We start from the raw sequence: 6000 nt of genomic DNA on the forward strand, positions 1-6000 counted from the left end.
AACCGCTGAGTTAGAGCTAGATATCATCAGTATACAAGTGTTCTGTCCCCGTCTGACACACACACCCAAACAGCCAGCCGAGGGTTAAATAACTTCTCCACACTCCAAGCCACAGATAAGAAACTTGGCAGCAGCTCCGTATCTGCCTGCCAAGAACTTTTACTCAGAGAACACAGAAACAAAAAACAATTTGAAATTGTTTGAAATTCAATCCACAGCAAACTACTTCGCCAGAGATTTAGCTTTGTCTGTCACAGAGTCCCAATGGCCACCACCTCCCTTTTATAGCCTGTGGGGTGTGGTCCAGTGACTCAGCTTAATCTCTGGCACGTCTCCTTTTCTGCTGCACACGCTTGTCGCGCCTATGCTGGCGTGGATCCAGCCACAACGTATCTGCATCACTATCCGAAACACCTGGCTCCTGGCCAATCTCAGAAACACCTGGCTCCTGGTCAATCTCTTCTCCGTCGGGAGACACCTGAGGCATTGCCAAAGAGGAGGGTCCTGGAGAGGGAGGCCTGGCCATCTCCTCTCCTTCATGTTTGGAGCCTTCTTCCTCCGATAAGAGGGGCTCACAAGACGGAGCCACAACAAGTGACACTTAACCCCACATCTACTGATTACTGCACCAATGAATTAATATAGATATTAAACAAGAATGATAAAATAGATCCTTGTAAGAACCCAGAGCTTGGAGCCAGGAACTCTGCAGCCCCTTAATATTTCCTGGAATGGGCACAGAGCCATTGAAAAATAATGCGAGAGAATAGAAAGTTGCACTCATCCAGTCTTTCCCATATAATCTGTCATGTAGTAAAGAAACCAAAGTAACTTCAGTGCCAAACCAGGCCTGAAAGCAAACTGGAGCAGGTCTAGTGTACCAATGTTCTCCAATAACTCATAAATAAATTGTCTATCATCCTCTCAAGCATTTTGCCCAAGCAAGAATATGTATTATAGGCAGGGCTTTTTTTGTCATAGAACACCCAGAACAGAGTTCCGGCACCTTTTTTGGATGGAACCTTGTAGGTGGGCAAGGAAGGTTTTATGACATGTGTGAGTTCTGGCACCTTTTTTTTTTTTTTTTTTTTTTTTNCCCTTCGCCCGAAAACACGCCATTCGCTAAACAGGCCGCTCGCTCACTCACCCTTCGCCCGAAAACAGGCCGCTCACTCTGTCTCTCCTCACTGCTTTGGTAAGAAAAGCCTCTTCTCGCTCTTTCTCTCCCTCTCCTGCCAAAACCTGCCCCTTCTCTTCTCTCTGCCCTCCTCCTCCTTTTCTCTTCTGGGTGTCCGGAAGCTCCAATTACCATGTCGCCACATGCGCTGATCCTAGGGCTTCTGCCAAGTTCTGCAGTTCCAGCTGATCTCCAGGTCTGTGCAGCGCTGCTTTAGCTGATTCCCTCCCCCAGTATACTTGGCTAGGGGTCACATACCACCTGCCAGATGCTAAAGTACTACTGGTGGTACGCGTACCACCAGTTGACAAGCCCTGCTTTAGGTAACACTCATTCCAGGTGTTGTTAGCAATCTATACTCCCCCCCAAATATGCTAATTTTCAAAAATCCTTAGAGGAAGTTTTTTGGAGGCTTGATAAATCTGTTAATCATATCAATTAAGTTACACAAGCCTGTTATCTAGTTTGTACTGTATATTGCAGTTGGAAGGAGGTTGGAGCTTTCATGTGACTTTTTCAATAGAGTACAAAAATATTCAGTTGCATGAGCTCCTGCATGCAATGCTGTATGGAATAAGTCCTTCTGCTTCAATAATAATCAAGGGTTAGAACTTTAGAACTGCCTATTTCCTCTATTGCTACTGAATGTATGACTTACTTTTAAAAAGTATTTTAAATATTGTTTATGTCATAAACTAGTAATATATAATATAATCCACTCTTAACCAATTTTCTTTAGGAAGAAGATAGATTAGCTATATTACCATTTCCACAGGTTCCACTGTGAATCACTGAGTAATTCATTGAAATGTTTTTTTCTAAAGAATATTATAGCAGGTGCATGTCCACAAATTGCTACCCACGGATATTATATTTCATCTCTATCTGTACATAGCAATCATTTCAAGTGAAACAAAATAGTGACCCAAGTCATTGACTCATCTAATCCTCTCAGATTTGATGAATGGGAGGGGGGATTTATGTAAAAAATAATAATTGCTGCTATCTATTTTTAGCATCCACATTCAATAGACTCACTTTATAAGAGCCAGTACGTTCTAGCACTCTTAGACATGCAGGCTGCCTCAATCAATTGATAAGCAGACTGAAGGAATGACTTTAAACACAGTTTTGAGAAAAACTAGCAAATTACATGGTGTTCTACAATACTCATCACTGAACATGCTGCCATTTCCACCCACTAAGAAGACTATAAAAAGGTTCCCTCCAGATTGGAATGCCTAGGATCCAAATGTCATTGCGTGCAGGGGGATAAGCAATGGGGGTGATGGGCGGGAAAGATCAAGTCTTTATGAAAAGCTACATTTAGTTAATTCTACAGAGCTGATCTGTCTTCCATTCCAGAAAGAGTGTGACTGAGATTCCACATTTCTGACAGCCTAGAAATAATGCATATGAAAATGTTTATGTTATAATATAAATGTCATATTGGTTTTATACGCTGTTCTCTAAGTAGACTTCACTTCAAAGACACCACTTTTTAAGATGTTGTCTATATGGGATTTTTTTCTGAGCTTTTTTCCTATTGAGCTCTGATCTGCAGTCATTATTGCAATATTTTTAAAATGAACCAATCCTTAACATTAGGCTTAATAGACATTTATTTCTTTAAAAATCTTATTGTCTAGCCACTGTTCAAAGAAACCTTTCAAAGAAACCTGTGGCAGTTATAAACTATAAAATCAAAATATAGGAATAAATCTAAGTAAAGTAAGTAATGCCGTAATCACTTCTACATTCTATACTAGCAGCAATTTTTGGGTCATCTTCAAGAACAGACCCAGAATCACAGGCCTACATCAAATTCATTGCAGTAATTCAAATATATGTTATCAGGACATGGACTGTCCCTGCAGCTGCCAGGATTCAAGTGAGAGAAGAAAATCTAATACCCCAAGACTGTGTACCAACTCCTTCATAGGGAATAAATAGTAGTAATTCCCTCAGAATTGAAGATTTTTCCAATTCCTAGACCATCAATCTACAGAGTTTTGATCTTGTCGGATTCAACTTCTGCTGATTGATCAAATTCCAGGTGAAAGTACTCTACAAAAAAACCTGTACCAGTTAGAGCTAGATATCATCAGTATACAAGTGACACTTAACCCCACATCTACTGATTACTGCACCAATGAATTAATATAGATATTAAACAAGAATGATAAAATAGATCCTTGTAAGAACCCAGAGCTTGGAGCCAGGAACTCTGCAGCCCCTCAATATTTCCTGGAATGGGCATAGAGCCATTGAAAAATAATGCGAGAGAATAGAAAGTTGCACTCATCCAGTCTTTCCCATATAATCTGTCATGTAGTAAAGAAACCAAAGTAACTTCAGTGCCAAACCAGGCCTGAAAGCAAACTGAAGCAGGTCTAGTGTACCAATGTTCTCCAATAACTCATAAATAAATTGTCTATCATCCTCTCAAGCATTTTGCCCAAGCAAGAATATGTATAATAGGCAGGGCTTTTTTTGTCATAGAACGCCCAGAACAGAGTTCCGGCACCTTTTTTGGATGGAACCTTGCAGGTAGGCAAGGCAGATTGTATGACATGTGTGAGTTCCGGCACTTTTTTTTTTTTTTACAAAAAAAGCACTGATAATAGAGCAATGGTTCTCAAGTATCTCCCAAGTCTAAAGTATGGTCTTTAGAAAAGATTAAACTACCACTTCTTTTAGAGAAGATACTTTAAGGCAGAGGTCTGCAATCTTTCTCGGTTGGCGGACCAGAGGAAAAGGGAGGGTGAAGCATTTTACACGCGCGCACATGCGCGCCCACAAACAGGACCGCAAGCATGCACAACGCAAACAGGGTGGTGCTAGCGCCCATGTGACACTCGCTAGCAGCACCCCGTTTTCACCGCGCAGGTGCTAGCACCAACCCATTTTCACTGTGCGGCACCCGGATTTTGGAGTGGCAGCGGCATTAGCGCGAGTGGGGATGAGTGCATGCACACACGTACGCACGCTGGTCAGGCTTTTCCGTGGCCCGCAGGCCACACCCCAGTAGTTGGCCATAGCCCACAGGTTGGGGACCCCTGCTCTAAGGCATTTGCCTGTCCCTGGATCAATACCATCAGTTCTTGTCTGCTAGATTTAATAAGCAAAATGGACAAAAATAAATTTATAGGTGATAGGTTGAACATATTGCTGTCCTCAGTTCTCGGAAACTGAAACTGGTCCCCTAAAACATGAACTGTTGGTGATCTACACATCTCCCCAGATTCAGCTATAACAGATGCACTTCCTTAGCAAATTCACCATAGTGAACAAGCCAACATTTCAGGAGCTGTCATTACTGGGTCACTGTTGAAGAGTCTTTTCACTACCTGAAACAGTTCTGCCAAATAGCTATGTTACGAGTCTAAATTAATGTTTCTTGCTTCTTCACTGTCACCTCTTAAGGCCATTTCAGCCAATTTAGCCAGAGAGGTTGTTGGATAACTTGATGATTAATATGCCAGCAATATTAATACACAATATACAAATATTAATATACAGTACCCAAAACACAGAAACATTGAGTATTTCCTTAAAGAATTATGAAATCTTTATGAAAATATCAGCATTCCTCCTTGGCCCTCCAAACTAGGTTGATCTGAAATTAATACCCAAATGAGCAAAGAGGATGAGAGTCAATTCTATCAACGTCTCCACCCAATTTTTGATAATGTATGTCAAACTTATCTATTAACAAATAGAACGTGTTTTAGTAACAAAGTGACCTAGTTTCTAAAAGCAGCACCAGAATAACAGAAGATAAACTGGCTTGGAACTCTTGATTTGGAAATAAGACAGCTTTCAAACATTTAGCCTGTGATTTTTCTTGATTTGATTAATTGTGCTCCCAATGATACATCTTCCATTGCTTGAAAACTCATTCTTTTATACACCCATCTTGCAGCATATACCAGCACTAACACCCGTAGATACTGTATGTACTTAACAATAATAAACAGTATGCCAACAAGAATAACAAAGCATACACATATACACAAGCAGCAGGCCTTTGCCTCTAAATTGCTCTGTTTCTCTAGGAATTCCTAAAGGGGCTATTTTATTTGATTCTTTTGGGAACAAGCATACTAGCGACATCCTCATTGCCCCAAAGAAATGAATCCTTCCCAATCTGGCCTCAGTCAGATGGAGAGATGCTAAGTCAATTGTCTGAGGCCTTTCTAACATCATCGGTAGCAAGGATTAAATGGCAGAACGTTCTTCCTAGTGGGGTTCATGAGTAGAGAAAATCAGCCAGCATGCTACAAACCAAAAGCCAGCAAGTATCCTGTTCTTTGAAAGAATGAGATTCTATGCTGCAGAATGCTGGTAAATTTTCCAAACAAGAGATTGTTGATGCTGACTATAATTTTTAAGTTTCCCTTGGTCAGACAGAGCCCATTATGTGGTACTCTGGAACCCTTGTTACATGCTGTATGTATATTTATAACAGAAATGAAGACCAGATAGATGGAAGGCAAAATAATCAATCTCTACTTCAGTGGTTCTCAACCTGTGGGTCGGGACCCCATTTGGGGTCGATCGACCATTTCATGGGGGTTGCCAAGCAAGGCTGTCCGCCATTTTTTTTGTCCGCCATTTTTTCCCCCTTTTCCGGCGGGTGCCTTACCTCCCTTGGGCTGGGCCAGCTGGTGGTCGGCCTGCTCCGTCTCTGCCGCTTGCCAGCTACGCCTCAGCCGGCGCAGGGGGCGGAACCACGCATGCGCGGTGCTCCCGGGCAGGGAAAGTCCTCGACTTACGACCGGTTGGGTAGTCCTCGACTTACGACCGGTTTAGTCCTCAAC

General features: G+C 41.9%; 1 protein-coding gene across 1 annotated transcript in view; it reads left to right on the forward strand.

The window, feature by feature from the left end:
- The window catches only part of ILDR2 (immunoglobulin like domain containing receptor 2), a 53753-nt gene that overhangs the window by 39367 nt on the left and 8386 nt on the right, over nucleotides 1–6000 (forward strand). The window lies entirely within an intron of this gene.

Source organism: Protobothrops mucrosquamatus, unplaced genomic scaffold (assembly GCF_001527695.2).
Source record: "Protobothrops mucrosquamatus isolate PMUCROS unplaced genomic scaffold, P.Mucros_1.0 scaffold1070, whole genome shotgun sequence".
In the NCBI taxonomy this organism is placed as follows: domain Eukaryota; kingdom Metazoa; phylum Chordata; class Lepidosauria; order Squamata; family Viperidae; genus Protobothrops; species Protobothrops mucrosquamatus.